This window comes from Cynocephalus volans, chromosome 1 (assembly GCF_027409185.1).
Source record: "Cynocephalus volans isolate mCynVol1 chromosome 1, mCynVol1.pri, whole genome shotgun sequence".
In the NCBI taxonomy this organism is placed as follows: domain Eukaryota; kingdom Metazoa; phylum Chordata; class Mammalia; order Dermoptera; family Cynocephalidae; genus Cynocephalus; species Cynocephalus volans.
The window spans coordinates 50,540,129-50,558,880 of NC_084460.1; the positions used below are offsets into that span (position 1 = coordinate 50,540,129).

The 18,752-nt window shown below is 42.9% G+C and overlaps 2 pseudogenes; both read left to right on the forward strand.

Annotated features, from left to right (window-relative positions):
- Positions 1-4,725: 4,725 nt before the first annotated feature.
- On the forward strand, positions 4,726-6,047 carry LOC134377002 (snRNA-activating protein complex subunit 1-like; annotated as a pseudogene).
- Positions 6,048-10,257: 4,210 nt separating this feature from the next.
- Positions 10,258-11,103, forward strand: LOC134371125 (splicing factor C9orf78 homolog; annotated as a pseudogene).
- Positions 11,104-18,752: the final 7,649 nt, after the last annotated feature.

An 18,752-nucleotide genomic window follows, 5' to 3' on the forward strand; every position in this document is an offset into this window, starting at 1 on the left:
AATCAAAGATATTTAAAAAATGACACCTCATTCTTTAATCCCAAAGACAGGACAGATATAGCAAAGAAGTAAATGTATAGAGGAAACCACAGGAGAAAAATAGCGAGAAAAGAGAAGAGACAGTAATGCCACAACACCAGGACCATGAAGAAGGCTAGTGCATTTGACTAAAACCAATTTCAAATGTTACCTATCTCGAGCGTGAAGCAAGGAGACAGAGAGAGCGTGGGACCCCCGAGTGCTCAGCGCCCTGCTTGGGCAAGAGGAACCCACCCACCCCCAACCCCATTACACCACCGAGTGCAGCCAGCCTCCCCTGTAGAACATGTGAACTGCTTCCCCTTCATATTTCATTTTCATTCTGTTGTTTCCTTTGGTGGTATTGTTACCTCTTCTGGTTTTAAAATGGATATAAATGCTATCACATTAATATCCTCTCTTTTTTAGTTGAAGTAAAATTCACATGACATAAAATTCACCATTTTAACCACTGTAAAGTGCACAGGTCAGTGGCATTCCGGACATGCACAATGCAGTGCAGCTGTCCCCTCTACCCAGTTCCAAAACGCTTCCATCATCTGAAAGGAAACCCTGTATGCAGTCACTCTGTGGATTTGCCTATTCTGGATATTTCATATAAATGGAATCCTGTGATATGTGTCCTGCAGTGACTGACTTCTTTCACTTAGCACAATGCTTTCGAGGTCCATGCACATTGTAGCATGCACTCCCACTTCATTCCTTTTTGTGGCTGAATGACATTCCATTGTCTGGGGAGACCACAGTCTGTTTATCCATTTGTTGACAGACATTTGGATTGTTTCCACATTTTGGCTATTATGAATAGTTCTGCTATGAATATTTGTGTACACATTTTTGTTTCAACACCTGTTTTCAATTCTTCGGGGTGTATACCTAGGAGTGGAATTGCTGGGCCATGTGGTAATTCTATGTTTAACTTTTCAAGGAACTGCCGGACTGTTTTCCACAGTGGCTTCATGGTTTTACATTCCCATCAGCCATGTATGAGGGTTCCAGTTTCTCCACATCCTTGCCAACACTTAGTTTTCTTTTCTTTTTTTTTCTTTTAATCATAGCCATCCTGTTGGATGCATGACATATCCTTTTGAAACTTTTTCTTAGCACTGTTTTTCCTTAACAAGATCTATGTTCGTGCATGTGGCTTTACCACAGAGACACTTAAAGCATCACTGGTAGCTGACAATGAGTGTATATTCAGCACCCAGCCCTGTCCCACAATCCCTACATGTATCATTTCACTCACTGATTACATCCACCTGATGACACTGGGCACCTTAGTGCCCCCATTTGACAGTTGAAGTGACTGAGGCCAAGGTGAGAATCTGGAGAATCCACAGTAAGAGGCAGCCTCAGCCATTCCCTCAGGAATAATCATTTTTCTCCTAAAAATTGCATTTAAAAAGGACTTTGTCTTAATGTGTGTTTTGGTTCATCTTTCATAATTTTTTTGCTTATAAGATTTGTGGAGAGCGCATGCTGGTCTGTATCCTGCCCTCAACTTGACTGGTTCCCCACGTGGGCTGCTAGGAGACACTTATCATGTATGAGACCAACAGACCAGTGACAGTCCAGGAAAGAGCCCTATTTTGGTTCAGAGTCAGACTCTCCTGCTGGGAATTAACCCACTGACCCGAACTGGGAAACTGATTTGTACAGCATTTGCCTGAAGTCTCTAATTAGAGATCGACAGGCTCAATTCCTTTTTTGCACAGGGCCTGGTACATAGTAGGTCCTAACTAGAAAAAGAAAGAAGAAGGGGGTGGTCCCTGTACTCAGGGAAGCCAGCCTAGTGGGGAGACCCACAGGGAAAACAAGCACAGATGAGCCCTGCCAAGAGGGGGGAGTTTGCCCTGAGACTGAGCTTCCTGGGTACAGAGGGAAGGGGTGGGCTCGGGGGTAGAAGAGGGGAGCAGGGAGAGCTAAGGCTTATCCTAAGACAATTTCTCTCTTTTTTTTATTTTTAAAGATGACTGGGGGGGCCGGCCCGTGGCTCACTCGGGAGAGTGTGGTGCTGATAACACCAAGGCCATGGGTTCGGATCCCATATAGGGATGGCCGGTTTGCTCACTGGCTGAGTGTGGTGCTGACAACACCAAGTCAAGGGTTAAGATCCCCTTACCGGTCATCTTTAAAAAAAAAAAAAAAAAACGATGACCGGTAAGGGGATCTTAACCCTTGACTTGGTGTTGTCAGCACCACACTCTCCCAAGTGAGCCACGGGTCGGCCCTATGTCCTAAGACAATTTCTGTTGGGTTTTTATGCCCTTGATTATGTGTTTGGTCATATTGTTAATAAAATAATTAGTTCTTAATTATAAAAATAAGACCTGCCTATGATCCAAATCAATGTGCAAGAGCACAAAAAGATAGAAAATAAAAAGCAGATGTTTCTAACACCAAGGTCAAGGGTTTGGATCCCCTGAGCAGCCAGGTGCCAAAAGAAAAAAAAAATGGTGGACGTTTCTGTCCCCATGCCATTCACCTCCTAACTTGATTTCATTGGGTTTTGCAAATTTTCATGTATTTCATTAGCAGTTAATTTGCAAAAGAATTATCCTCGTACCACCCCTTATCCCCCAGCTTAGGAGGCCTCCCTTAGAAAACTATTTTACTGCTCCATCAATGCTCTGTAAAGTACAGCAGAAATTATTTTACATCTGTCTCCCCACTCCGTCCAACATCAAATAGCAACCCTGTTAAAATTATAGTGACACTGTATTCACAGGGCTCATCTGAGCAAGCCTGTGAGTGATGTCATATTGTTCCCCTGTTACCAAGGCTGAGTCTGGTCACTGGGGTACAGCGGTGACTTCCAGATCTCTCAACTACCAGTTCTGGAACCCACCACAGTCAGGCACTGGAGATGCAAAATCAAAGGTGACCTCTGCCTTTAAGTAGCCAACCACCTGGGGTGTCTGTGGCCCCTTTCATTTCTCTGTCTCCGCTTTGTGCTCCACCAGTGTCCAGGTTTTGATTGACTCTCACAGTGGGTGAGCAGAAAGATCACGAACTCTGGAGCCCGACAGATCTATCTACTGTTCTGAAACTGATGTCTTCTGCCAGGGTGCCTTGGAAAAGGTAAACAGCTTCTTTGAGCCTCATCTGCCCATTTTACAGATGAGGAAACCAGATACCTGACTCCTTAGATAATTTTGAAGAAGAAAACAGAGAATTTATTTAACAAATATTTATAGGCTCCTCAATTATGACAGTGGATTCAGAAAAGGCATTTGATAAAATTCCATGGATTTTCAAATTTAAACTAACCAACACCTTCCTCATATGACAGCAATTGAACCTGACAAAAAAGTACCCACCACAAATCTATATAAAACATCATTCTTAACGGTGAAAATGTTTTACTAAAGTTGGGAATAGGATAAAAATCCCCCCCTTACTCCTTTTATTTAACATTATCCTGGAGTTCCTGGTCAATGACTAATGACTGTCTTTTTGTGTTCTTGCACATTGATTTATTTGGACTATGAGCATGTCTTATTTTTATAATTTAAAACAAACAAAAAAATCATAATTTAAAACCAGTTATTTTGGGCCAGCCCGTGGCTCACTCGGGAGAGTGCAGTGCTGATAAAACCAGTTATTTTATTAAAAAATAAGACCAAACACACAAGCAAGGATGTAAAACCCCAACAGAGATTCCCATACCATCCAGCTGCCAAAAAAAAAATAAGACCCCAACAAAAATTGTTTTATTTATTTATTTATTTTATTTTTTAAAAAGATGACCGGTAAGGGGATCTTAACCCTTGACTTGGTGTTGTCAGCACCACGCTCAGCCAGTGAGCGAACTGGCCATCCCTATATGGGATCTGAACCCGAGGCCTTGGTGTTATCAGCACCGCACTCTCCCAAGTGAGCCACGGGCAGGCCCACAAAAATTGTTTTAGTAAAAACCTTTGCTGTCCCCTTTCCCCACTTCAAACTATGCCCCGCCCCCGCTGAGAAAGGAGGAGGAGGAGGAGGGGGAAGAACGTTTAAAGGTTAAAAGGAAGGAAACAAAAATTTCATTATTCATTGATAATATGACTGACTATATAGAAAACCCAAGAGATTCAACAAACCATTACAAGAAATAAAGGAGTTTGGTAATATTGCCGGGGAAAAAAAAAGATAAAAATTAAAAAATCAGTACACAGAAGGAAAAAAGAACTAAACATAATTAAAATAAAAATATACAATTAGCAACAAAAATGATAGGAGATAAATCTGATAAAGAGACTTGTAGAACTTTTATGGAGAAATCTATAATGCTTTACTAAAAAACTAAAAGGAAGATTTACGTAAAGGTGAACTTGTTTCAAATTAATCTTTAAATCCAATGGAAGCGAAAAAAAAAGAAAAAAGAAAAAACTAACAAACTGGCCAAAAAACTTGGTGAAGGGTGATTTTAAAATTCATATGCTCTCTGTAGATTGTAGACTCTAGAGTCTGGATTTTAGACTTTAAAATCTTGTTACTTTGTAAAGGATTAAGAGAGAGCCAAGGGCTGTCAGGTCACTTGGTGGGTTAGAGCATGATATTGATAACACCAAGGCCAAGGGTTTGGATCCCTGTGAGGGCCAGCTGCCAATAAATAAATAAATAATAAATAAATAACATATTTGGGGTCGGGGGGGAAGAGAGCCAAGAAATTTTGAAAATGAAACAAGAAGACATACCTTAATGGATCTCAATACTTCCTGGAAAGTTGCAGTATTGGAACTGCGGTATCAGAACGGGTAGTTCTTGCCATGTGACTGGTGGCCATAGGACCCTATGGAGAGTTCCAGAAGAAGGTCCTCAGCAGATGTATTCCCTGGACTGTGGACCTCTCAGCCTCTGAACTTGGCAGAATGAGAAATTTAGAAAAGAACATGTTTACAAAAGAAGGCTGGCATTGACTTGGCAATATATGTTACCTCCGTTCTCCTTCCAGATCAGAATTATGCTTTGTATCAGCTGTATGGATTACATGACCCCCAATGTCAACCTGAACAAAAGATCAGAGTTGCCCTGAAGGATTGGGATGAAGTACCTCCGTTCTCCTTCCAGATCAGAATTATGCTTTGTATCAGCTGTATGGATTACATGACCCCCAATGTCAACCTGAACAAAAGACCAGAGTTGCCCTGAAGGATTGGGATGAAGTCTTAAAGTTTCAGCAAGATTTGACAAATGCACGACGTTATGATGCAGTCTACATTTTGGGGAAGCTACGACCAGCCAGAGCATTTTCCTTCAGGGCAGTGCCCAAATTTCTGTCATAGAGAATGAAGAAAACACTCAACGAGCTGAAGTTACAGAAGAATTTAAGGATCCAAATGATTGTGTAATGAAACTTATTACTTCTGATGTACTAGAAGAAATGCTGAATGTTCATGACCATCGTCAGAACATGAAATGTTTCATGTTTAACTTCAGCTGATAAGTCCAAGCCAGACAAAGCCCTCAGCTTGTAAAGGATGATTTTTTGCACAACATGAAGAACATAGTTTTGGAGCATCAGCAGTGGCACAAAGACAAACAGAATCTATCCTTTGAATCAAATATTAAAGATAGAGAAGAGGGCTGGCCAGCTGGCTCAGTAGATTAGAGCACAGCCATGTAACACCAAGGTCATGGGTTCTGGTCACTGTACTGGCCAACTACCAGAAAAAAAAAAAAAAAAAGACTCATGAGCAAAAGTAAAATCAAAGTCCCTTTCAGTTGTCTAGTTGTCATTCAGGTATACAAGTCAAGAAAGCATCATCAAGTCACACTTGACTCCTCTGACTGATTCTGCATCTGGTCAAGGACAAATTAAAACAGCTAGGAGACGGAGAAAGAAAGAAACACTAAAATCAGCAGGAAGGAAGATGTCTTCCAAAAACAAAGGTAACACGCAGAATGTACATAAGGAAGCTTAAACTTTAAGTCTGAGTATGCCTGTAATTACAGAAGAAGAAGAGAATAAAAGTTTTAGTGAAACAGAGTTCACTGCACCCAAGAGGAAAAGAAGACACTAAACTAAGAGCCTGATGTAGAGTTTTTAATTTTGAGCCTTCCTTCCTTCCTTCCTTCCTTCCTTCCTTCCTTCCTTCCTTCCTTCCTTCCTTCCTTCCTTCCTTCCTTCCTTCCTTCCTTCCTTCCTTCCTTCCTTCCTCCCTTCCTCCCTTCCTCCCTTCCTCCCTTCCTCCCTTCCTCCCTTCCTCCCTTCCTCCCTTCCTTCTTTTAAAAAAAAAGATGGCCAGTAAGGGGATCTTAACCCTTGACTTGGTGTTGTCAGCACCACGCTGTCCCAAGTGAGCCACGGGCCAGCCCCTAATTTTGAGCTTTCTGACAGAAGAGATTTATATTCTGTGTATTGAACAAGAAGACTGCCAGTATTAAAAATAATTCTTCTGGGAAACTGAAGTTTATTTCTTTGAAATGACTATAACTTAACACATTTCTAGAACCAAGAAATGGTGGATTGGATATTCATTGGGGAAGTCTAAAGAAGGATCTTTAGTTGGTGAGTGAGGTGGTGTGTAGATCAGGATACTAAAAGAGAGATACCAAAGGATGTCAGGGAAAAATGTGAAGTGGGGTTAGGGTCACTTGTCTTAGATTTGTTTTGACTCAAACAAAGCACTGATGCTTATCCTTATTGAAGCTCCAAAGAAGGACATTGTAACTTTCCTGTACTTAAGTCTTTCCTTAAGTTGGTTGACAAAGCTATAGTTTGGTTGACAAAGCTATATGAACACCACTTCTAAAGAAGGTCTTCCAGCCATGGGGATGCTGGACAGAGTGGGCCCTTCATTCGGCAAATTAACTGTTAATAAGATACTCTAAATTTTTAAAAACATAATGTAAATATTAAGAGGCAAATCACTTGGGAGATGGATAAGTCAATTTTTATTTTCTGCTATTCTGTCCTTTCTCATTTGTTTTTTGGGCCATGTGTATGAATTTTTTTTATAATTAAAAAAACTAATTATTTTATTATATGTAAGTCCAAATACATTGGCACAAGCATTGAAGACCAGCAGAAATTGCAAGCCTAAATCTCCCACTCCCCAATTTCATATCCACCCCCATCCCTTGTTCCCTTCACCCCAGTGTGTTCAAGGTCAAGGCCCCACTGTCTGAGTAGGGCTCCTAAATGGGCTGCTTTCCTTACTGGTCTTACCCACCTGGCCACTCCAAGTGCGCAGGAGCTGGGACGCTGTACAAAGACCCAGCACATGGTGGGCATTTAGAATATGTTTGTTTAAGGAATTATTAGCAATATTTGTTGAACACCTGCTGCTGTTTATCTCATGATGGCAAATCTCATAAGGGCTTTTGATATGCCACACATTGTTGAGCGCTGGCTAAAGGAAAAGAAACCTGCACTTATCAAATTCAAGACAGATGCGAGCTCAAGCGTACATCATGATCTGGAGGGTAGCAGTCTCCACTGCCAGTTTCTGATTCAGGAGTTCTAGGGTGGGACCTGATAATTTGCATTTCTAAACTTTTCCCAGGTGATGCTGATAGTGCCCTTGGGGAACTGCTCTTTGAAAATCACCATTCTAGAGTTTAAGAAGACCGCCAATTGGGTTAAATAGGCTAATTCCCAGCAGGAAAGGGGAAGGACCTTTTGGAAGGCACAAACCTGTACTTCAGCTCTTTCTTGGGCTGTAGTAGCCCATTGTCATGCCCACAGGGGGCCAACATTTTCAATCGCTCACTTGGGTAGCCACCTGATTCTGGCCAGTATCGTTTTTTTTTTTTTTTTTTTTTCCTTTTTACTGTGCGTTCTCTAGAGTCCCAGTGCCTGGACACACTAGCTGATTCTTCTCTGCCTCAGTTAACTGCATCTGTCAAACAGAGTAAATTGAACCCTCAACATGGTCAGGTCCAGGTGAGAATTAAGGGTAACTCTGTAGGGAATTAGCACAAGGCCCAGCACTATATGATTGTCATCATTGCCAGCTACTGTTGCAGTTTTAAGTTCTCCTGTAGTATAGTCAGCTGTATGGACACAGATCCATCTCCAAGCCACAACCTCGAGGGGAAAAATGTAGGTTGAAGAAGGATACAAACAGTGAGCTCCAAGCATGAAGTTTTGTATCTACAAATGATTCATGGATCCCTACGAGGGAAATAAAAGAATAAACACATGCACAGAAGGAAATACGCCACATTGTGCTCACTTGGGGTGGTAGCCGGCTCTGATACTCTCCCTCATATACTCTATTATCCCTTCATTTTTTTTAATACCTGAAATATTTCGTATTTGAAATTTTTATGTAGTAAATTTTGTCAATGTTTTTCATCATGTCAAAGTCATGTCCATTGCTAAACTCTTTTTATTCTTAATATGCTTATGCTGAACTTTCACTTTATACCTTTTAGCTCAATACCCTTTTTTGGAATAAGGAGTTAAATTTCCCCCCAAAATGCTTCTCCTTAATGTCACTTATTGAATAATCTGTTCTTTCTTCACTGATGTGAAATGATACCTTTTACCCATAAATATGTGAACAGAATACTGAATATTCTATGCCTTTATCCTCGTACCAACAACAGATTATTTAATTTAAAAGGTGGTATTATTATTTTTTAAAAAAATGTTTACGGTAAATGATGTGGAAACAACACATAAAGAGTTTAATTTCCAAATAAATTTTTAAAAATTAAGTAAAAATAAAAACAAACAAAAAGTTTAATTTCCCACCGCTCCTAATCCCACTTCCCAGAGATAAAGCTCTGGGTTAGGGTTCGCAGCAGGATTAGGGAGCAAGAGCGCAGTCGGGGTGCCGGCGGTTCACAGTGAGCCCCGCGGAGCCCCAGAACCAGCAGTGGGGAGGGGCCGGTCATCTTCCCAAGCTTCTGGGTGGTCGGTCCCATTCATTTGTTGGAAATGACACATACCTTTGGGGCTAGCAATAAGGTAAGCTGTGATTGTTGTTACTTTGCAGATGAGAAAAATGAGGTCCTGGGCTCTGTCTCATCCAAAGTTACACTGCTAGTGAGTAAGTGAAATTCTTCCAGTTAGAGCTGCATAGCAGGACACATGCTATTTCTTTTGCCTGGAATACCTTCCCTCCTCTGCCGCTCTTTCAGTCTTCATACCACCTTATATTTGGTTGCTGCTGTCTCCCCAGGAGACCAGAAACTCCACGGGGGCAGACGAAAGGTCTGTTTTGTTCACTGCTCTGTGCCCAATGCCTATAATGGGTGAGAGTGCACCGTGTAGTTAGTGCTCAATGGATAATCGTGGATTGATAGGGAAACCCTTGTCCTCCTGCCTGGTGCCTAGAAATGACAGGCAGTCTCCAAATGGCTAGTACAGAATCCTCCAAGTGTATTCAAAAGTCCAGCAACATGGCATGCATTTCAGTAACAGACAAGCCTGTTTCCACCAGTCTTCTCTGAGGTCTGATCAACCTCTGTAGGTGTCTCTGAGTGACCCAGAACCTGTGAGTAGCACAGCATGCATCATTTTGGCTGCTTTTATCTAAACTTTGATAAAAAGCTGCCTTTCATAATCAGCTAGACCCAGGAAGTGAAGAGAAAGTGTGCCCACACACTGGGCTCTCTCGAATATGACTTATGTGCCAATGTCGTTTTCTTACCCATCTCCTGGCTGGGCTGTCTGGGTTCACAGGGCCTTCCCTGAACCACCACACCTGGGGAGTGGGGGATGTCTCATAGATTCACTGATACCTGATAAGATGAGAGTTCTAGATTCTTATGGAATATTTTCTTAGTTACTAGAGTAACATAATATTTATTGATCAATTTAAATTCCATACAGTGGACTGTTCTGAAGATATTAAAAAATGAGATATAGCTGGGGAGAAATAGGGATACTAAATTTCAGTTAGATGAAGTGAATATGTTCTGGGGATCTATTGTAGAGCATGGTGATTAATAATAATAATTATTATTAGTTATTAATAATAACTAACAATTAGTTCATAGTAATGTACAATCATCCCTCGATATCCATGTGGGATTGGCTCCAGGACCCCGGTGGATACCAAAATCTGAGGATTCTCAAGTCCTTTATATAAAATGGAGTAATATTTGCATATAATCTATGCACACCTTCCTGTATACACTACTATAAATCATCATTATTTATAATACCTAACACAATGTAAATGCTGTGTGGTTCTGACTGCACTGCCACGTGCTGGAAGCAGTCTAGGCCATGGCGCAGTGGATGGGCTCCTGGACCATGGGCCACCATGAGCTACCATGTGGGTCACCAGGAAGACTTTCTGCCCATGCCAAGCCAACTTGGAGTCAGAAGAGGATGAGCAAGACTCAGACGAGGTTCAGTTAAAACTGGAAGAGACCCAAGAGGTGCAGAACTTGAGGAAGAAACCCAACAGGTAAATGCTGCAGCCTTGCTGGTGATGGGGAAGGTACAAGAAGACACCACTGTAGAGGACGTTCCCTTTCAGATGAAGACAGGAGGTACGGCAGACAGGAAGAACTGAAAGAAAGGGTCAAAGATAAGATCAATGAAGGGGAAGACCTGCACTGGGGACGTGGAAAGGATGAGGACATGGACATGATGAAGCATACTAAGACAAAGTTAAAGAGAAAAGGGATCATGGAACAGAAGGGACAGAAAGTCAAACCCAAGAACACAGAGGAATGTCTTTATGAACTTCCAGAAAACATCCGTGTTTCTTCTGCTAAGAGGACCAAAGACATGCTTTCCAACCAGATGCTAAGCAGCATCCCCGAGGTGAACCTCTGCATCGATGCTCACATAAAAAATATCATTTCTACAGAGGATGCCAAGGCCCGTCTGTCTGCTGGCAGAGCAGCAGAACAAGAAGAGAGACAGTGGGACATCCTTTGTGCCCACCACCATGGCTGTGAGTTATGTACAGCACAACTGGTTTTATCATGAGGAGCTCAATGCCCTCACACAAAGAAACAAAGCAGAGCCCAGAGCCCGGTCCTGGAGAGTGGGTGACATGGAGAAGCCGGAGCCTGTGCAGTCCCTTCCTAACTGAAATGTCCTTCTAACACAAGAAGGCCACTGAGGACGACTGCTATGAAAAGTTTAAGATGAACAGGTGGTACTGAGACATGCAGACTGGGATGTAAGCGGCACCTCCCTCTCCCTCCGCCACTGAAGAAAGTCTTCCAGGACAGAAGGCTGCTCATCCCAGCACACCTGCTGAAGACAGACTCTGTTAGTCCTGGGACTGATCTGCTGTCTTCAAGCACTACATTTGTAACTTTTTGAAATAAAACAATTTGTAGTTTTTCTACTTGGGGGCAAATTCTATTCCTGTGAGCATTATTAAATCTTCTTTGTAAATACGTTTTATCTTTCTCTTAATACTCGTTCTGGGTCAGGAGGAAACAGCTGTGTGCTCAAGGAGTGATAATACTTTTTGGATTGTGCTCTTTTTTAAAAAAATTATGTGTGTGCTCATGTCTTCTAATTTCAAATATTTGGAATGGGGTTCAGAGATGCATCTTTATTGCTTAGGGGGTCCAGCTGACTGCAGAAAAATCTAAAATGGGATCAAAGTGATACTGGTTTTTTCTGACTTTTACAAAGTTATCTATTTCTTTTCATTAAAAAAGAAAAAGCAAAATAATAAAAACAAAAAAGGAAAAGCTGGGCCAGCCCGTGGCTCACTCGGGAGAGTGTGGTGCTGATAACACCAAGGTCCCGGGTTCGGATCCTATATAGGGATGGCCGGTTCGCTCACTGGCTGAGCACGGTGCTGACAACATCAAGCCAAGGGTTAAGATCCCCTTACCGGTCATCTTTTTTTAAAAAAGAAAAAAGGAAAAGCAAAAACTATATTTATTATCACTTTTAGAATTTAATTATTAAATATGAAATGAATTCAAAAATACTATGTAAATACTTGTGATTGTTATACTGTGTTTTTTTATTTGTATTTTTTTTTTACTGTTGTATTGTTATTATTTTCCCAATATTTTTGATAGGAGGTTGGTTGAATTTGTGGATGTGGAACCCATGGATACAGAGGGCTGATTTTATTATACACTTGAAAATTGCTAAGGGAGTGGATCTTAAGTGTCCTCACCACCAAAAAATGATAAGTATGTAAGGCAATAAATATCTTAATTGGCTTGATTTAATCATTTCACAGTGTATATGGGTAACAAAATATCACAAAGGACACTATAAATATATACAGTTTTTGTCAATTGTACCTTTATAAAGCTGAGAGGGGGGAGGCTAGTAAAGGGAAAAATGAGATATCACTATAAATAATACAGAAGAATGGCCAAGAATATTCCTAAGGAGTAGATTTATTTAAAACGGCAAAGAATGTGATCTTCTTTATAAAAGCTGTATGCAGAGATATGACTTGAATATGTAGAAAAAAGCTCCAAGGATATTTACCAATCTTTAAAGCATGGTTACTTCTGGAAAGCAACGAGGAGGTTCCTACTCATTATTATAAGAAGGACACCTAAGGAAAAAGCCTGAGAGAGAGAACTTGTAAACGTCAGGAAAAATGTTTACTTGTGGGGAAAAGTGAGGGAGATAAACAGACATTTATTTATGTGTTCCACAGCTGTTCATTTAAATTTATTTTAAGAGTATTTTATAACCAAAATATACTTACGCATTACTAGGTAATTTTTATTTTTATTTTTATTTTTATTTTATTTATTTATTTATTTATTTATTTTAAAAAGATGACCGGTAAGGGGATCTTAACCCTTGACTTGGTGTTGTCAGCACCACGCTCAGCCAGTGAGTGAACCGGCCATCCCTATATGGGATCCGAACCCGGGGCCTTGGTGTTATCAGTACCGCACTCTCCCGAGTGAGCCACGGGCCGGCCCAGGTAATTTTTAAAACACATTAAGATCAAAAGCCAGCATGAAGTTATAAATTGGAAAAAATGCAAGCCTCTGTCTCCTACATCCACCTACCCTTCCCCTCCCAGGTTGCTACCATAAACAGTGGTTCCTTAGATCTATAATTGTTCTTTTGTAAGTAAGTATTGCTGTTAAGAGAAAATGTTAATAGCGTGGGTTTTCTGCAGTAAAGTCCGAAGACTATGTGCTGGGCACGGCTGCAGGAGGAGAAAGGAAGTATCCCTCCAACCAAAAAAAAAAAAAAAAAAAGAAGAAGAAGAAAAAGGAAGGAGGCAGAAAAAAAAAAAGGCAACCCACAAAATGAACAACTCTTTCTGGATCCGATATAAGGCGAGACCCTTCTATGCATGCTGTGTAGACACAACAGTTGACCATCGGCCTTTTAAATAATAATGATGTTCATTTGAATAATACTAGCGGCCATTGTGTGCTTGACCCTGTTTCAACTCTGGCTAAACAGCCACCTGTCTTGAAAATCAGGTTCACATCCTATTTTCATTTTATTTTTACTGTTATTATAGACATTTTTGGATACACCCAGAAATAGAGAGAGAATTGTGCAATCACTCGCCCCTCACCCACTCAAAACCTGCATTCGTCCATTGCTTTCCTCCGCTCCCCTGGCTTTAAACACACTCCGGACTTTTTATCATTTCACCCAGAAATACATCAGTGTGTATCTCTAACAGAGAAAGGCTTTTTTGCTTGTTATTCTAACTACCTAGCTCCAAACTGACTACCACTCCCAACAGAAGTTAGTAATCATGTCTTACCAACTAATCACCAATCTCTTTTACTTTTATATTTTTAAATCAGGCCAGGGGAAGATTTGAAAACCTTTGAAAAGTTGGTAAACGCCTTAGGGCATTTAAAGAAATGTCTTCAAGGACTGTGTTCAAAGTGGGATCTGTGAATGGGGCCACAGGCCACCCATGAGCTTGTTAGAAATGCAAAATCCCAGAACCACTGAAACTGAGCCTCCAGTTTACAAAACCCACTGGGTCATTGATGTTTGAGGCTGGCTATCTGCATTGCATATATTATAGTTTCCAGTCCGCTCGGGATTCATCCACTTTTTTCCTGAGGTATGGATCTTGCAGTCTGGTGGTGGCTTCTCCTGGTCCTTCCATCAGCAGTGAGAGCATCAACCAGGCCTCTGGGGACAGACAAGGTCCCTGCCCTTCCCAAGCTTCCATTCCAGTGGAAGAAAGAGAAGATAAACAAGTATATTTATAAATAAATAAAACAATAGCAAGCTGGGATTGCTCACTTATCAGCTGAGGGAGGCCTTTCCCTACAAGCCTGTTCGAGCTGTACCAGCTCCGGAGTCTTCCTCATCCTCTGGCTTTGCTTTCCCCCGTGGCTCTCATCCCTAGATGTTGGAGCACGCAGCTTACTACTTCTTTGTTCATTGCTTTTCTCCCAGGCCAGGATGGGAGCTCTGTGAACGCACTCCCATATACCCATACTGAGGACACAGCAGGTGTATAATAAATATTTAAGTGAAAGCTACTATAATTTTTCAAACAATGATCAGTACATGAATCAGCTATTTTTTAATATCGATTTGATTGCTACCTGTAGGAAGAGTTTCTATGTGGAAAGAGGCTGACACAAAACACCTGCTTAAAAAAAAGATAAACCGCGCCCTACACTCCCTCCCCTTGGGGCCAGAAGCCTGGTGCTGCCACACCCCCGCCCTGAGAGGAAGAAGCCGGAAGACACCCGAGGCCAGAGCTTCAGGTGAGTCATCTGAGGACTCTATGCCCTTGTGGCCATCCTTCGGGTCACCCGTCTGGAATTTTATTTTTTTTAACCTGAGGGCTTTGCATCAGGGAGCTGGCTTTTTATTGTCCCTTCCAGACCTAAGAGTGACCTAATCTCAGCCTCAGTAGTGTAGAGATCTCCGATCTCTCAAAATGTATCTACACATTGAGTAATTCCACTCAAAATTTAAGCAAGATTTTTTTTCAGTGTGGGGGAGGGAATAATGCAGGGTTGGAGGTTGGAGAAGATTAGATGGATTCTAAAGATCCTGTGGAGGACGAAATTGGTGAGATGAGGCAGAAAGGGACACAGGGTGAAGGCTTTTGCTCTCCGTCTGGTATTGGCTTAGAAATAGACACAGCAGAACAGAGTCCAGCACAGACCCAGGCAGATGAGGGAATCCAGAAAATAGTAAAGATGGCAATTCAAATGGGAGAGATTTTTAAATAGTGCCACTGGGGCCATTGGCTGGATGTCTATCCATTTGGAAACAGTAGCATGAGACTCAAACCCCAAACACATACAAATGCACATTCCACAATTCCATATGGACTCAAGTCAAAGACCCAAAACTAAAAAAAACAAATTCTGAGAGCATGCTTGAAACAAGACAAATAAAAAGATAGCGCAGTGCTAACGTGGGCTCACAGCACAAACGGGCAGTTCACGGAAGAAATGTCAGTGGTCAGTAAGTGCTGGAAAAGCTGCCTTCGCCACGCTCTCGCCACTGCCCTCGGACTGTGCACGTGCTGTGGGAAAGTGACATGCAGCTGAAGATAATGAACGGGAATGGCCAAGAGTATTGCTTGATGATAAGTTCATATAAAATAGCCAAGTATAAAATCTTCTTCATAAAAGATATGTTCAGAAATACATATTTAAATATATGGAAAAAGCACTCAGAGGATACAAACTTCTTAATTATGGTTACTTCTGGGGAGAAGCCAGGCAGTTCTTATTCATTGTAGCATACTAATTTGATCATTCATTGTGGGTGAACTTGGGAGGACATGGGCCTTTCTCATCTACACGGCTGGGGGGTGTCTGATTAAACTGTATGAAGCATTTGAGAAGCTGAAAGCAGCATTAGCTACAAACTGACACAACACCTTCACTTCTTGAATTTACCCTACAGAATGTACCTGCTGATTCTGCAAGTCCTATAAATTCTATGGGGGATTAGTCCATCAAAATCTATAGCATGAAATTCCCCAAATCCTCACGGCCCCCAGGTCCTAAACAGCCTGTGTGTGTTGCTTTTACTTGGGCCAGAGGCTATAGAGTAAAAGGTGTCTCAATCAACTAAGGCAATAGTGTGTCTTAAGGCAAGTGGTTCAGTACCTGTTGTGGGATCCTCACACTTGAGCTACCTGCCTGGCCCTGAAGGACAAGCATTTAAACCTCTGTGTGCCTGGGGTCCCTCAAGTGTGCAGTGGGGAGTGCCCTCCACAGAGAGGACTTCCCCCACCTCTAAGACACCATGTCCCTTCCTTTTCCTTCACAGTGGGACCTGACCGTGTCTTAGGTATTTATGGTTTTTCACTAGCCCTCCCCCAGCCCACGCTAAGTTCTGTGAGAGCAGGGGCTTTGTGCTTTTACTCCCCACGGTCCCCCAGCCAGACCTGGCACCCTGCAGGTGCTCAGCATCTATCTGTTGCATGTATAGAAAACGTCTCATCCACCCCCCTCTGCAGCTTAAGAAAAGCATCTTGTTTATCAAACACTCAGCATGGTCCAAATGCTTTGTTGAGCATTGTAGATAACAGGGTGACTGTTTGCAACTGAGTGAATGAGACAGGACCCCACCTTTACCGTGTTCCAGCTCTGGAGCTGGGCTCTGATGCCCTGGGGCCTTTCACTCCCTCCTCCTCCCTCTGCTTCCTCCAAGGATCTACTCTCTGTCCTTCAGGACCCTCGGGATCCTCTGTAAAGCTGTCTCACCCTCAGACTAGGCCAGGCTGCCTCATCATCACTTACCCTTAGCATCACCCCTAAATGTTGGGTTATCTATGCAGTCCCCTAACAAGGTTTGTCTCCCTCTGCCAATGGTAAGCCCCCTAAAGACAGATTCTGGCCTCTTTTGTTGACTCTTAGCTCCCCAGCACAAGGCCTAAATAATTGTAGAATTTATAAATGCAAACCAGACAATGGGGGCAGAGATAGGGATCTTGATGGGCTTAGGTGGCCAGGGAAGGCCAATCGGAGGAGGTGGCACATGTGACTCCACACCCAGTCTGAGAGGGGAACAGTTAGAGAGCCTTCTTGGGTATTCCTGCCACAGCAAGAGCAGAGCCTGAGCACACCGCTAATGGGGCCCCTGTTAAGGCCGGGGGCCCCCACTGTCCACACTCATCGGGGACTCTGCAAATGCTCCTTTCCTCTTCTCCCTCCCGCAGATGCCAAGAGGTTGAGAATGTCATCTGTGTTTTAGATGTGTGGAAACTGAGGCATGGAGAAGTTAGGTACCTCTGCGCGACGGATGAAGATGGGCTGAACCCAGGGTGGGAACCCAGCGTCAGCGTCCTTGAGCAGCACCACATGGGGCCGGAGGCCTGAGGTTGTGCTCTGGCTTGTGCTGCCTCTGATGTTGACCAAGCCTCCAACCTCCCTCTTAACTTTCCTGAGCCTCAGTTTCCTCATCCGTAAATGGGAATATTCATAGGACCCATTTCACAGGGCAACAGAAGTTCAGATGAAGACCACAGCCTAAGTTAGGCACGGTCCTGTAAGGATCCTGCATCAGCATTGCCACTGGCTCTGCAGGACCCATGCTGTGCCAAGTGGGCGCCAGGGAAATGAGTCTGTCACTGATACTAATTATGGGTTAGGACAAACCCCACATTCCTCATCCCAGAGGCCTTTCCCTTCCTTGTAGGAGGCAGGGGAGTGCAGTGGTCAGTGCCACGCCCTGGATCCAAGCTGCAAGGCGAGCCTCTGAGGCTTTGAGTGGTCCTCTCCAAACGCCAATTCCCCTGTCGGTGGAACAGGTGAGATCTGTGTTCCCATCTCGTAGTGGTGTCAGAAGGATCAAATAAGATCAGTGCACACAGATCATGCTGCACTGTGCCTGACAGGTCACTAGCATCCAGTGGGGGTCACAGCCCTAGGTATCACTGCCACTCAGCCCTCCCTCCCACCTCCATTGTCTAGCTTAAAACCTTCCCAGTAAAATCTGGCACTCAGGCTCCCGGGTTTCACCTGCTTCATCAACTCTGGTACTTGGAAAGGGGGGAGAGTATCCTCCCCGCTTCCTCCTCCCCATCCACAGGGAAAACTTTTGGGGCATGGGGTGGGTAGAGTCTGTAAAAGTTCACTGGAAGATGAGATGCAGGACATGCTGCAGGAGCACAGAAGCCCAGTGGCAGCTATGCAGTGCTGGGTATTAACCCTGGGTCACTGCCAACCCCTGGAAGCCAGACCCCACTGCCTCGCCCACTGCCCTCTCCTGCCACTACCGCCTCCTGGGAGGTTCAGAGTCTGCTGCCTTTGTCTTCCCAGAACTTGCCAGACTTCCTTTCAATTGTGTCTGAACTATTATTCATTCCCCTTTAATCATATAGGAGACACAGGGGTCACCCCTTATCCTCCGGCGATGTGTTCCAAGACCTCCAGTGGATGCCCCCATGGATAGCACTGACCCCTGTCTATAGTATGTTTTTTCTATACATGCATACCTGTGATAAAGTTTAATTTATAAATTAGACACATTACTCTGGCACTTTGAGGCCATCGTGAAGTAAAATAAGGATTACTTGTTTTTTTTTTTTTTTTTTTTTAAAGATGACTGGTAAGGGGATCTTAACCCTTGACTTGGTGTTATGAGCACCACACTCTCCCAAGTGAGCCACGGGCCAGCCCAAAATAAAGATTACTTGAACACAAGCACTACGACACTGCCACCCTTGATCTGATAACCCAGATGCCTACGAAGTGACTAGCAGGTGGGGAGTGTGTACAGCCTGTAAATGCTGGACAAGGGGATGATTCACACTATGAATTGTCACTTCAAAAAGTGACTCAGGACTTGTGTCCAGAATATACAAACAATAACTGAATGATGAGACCAAAAATCCAATTAAAAATATGCAAAA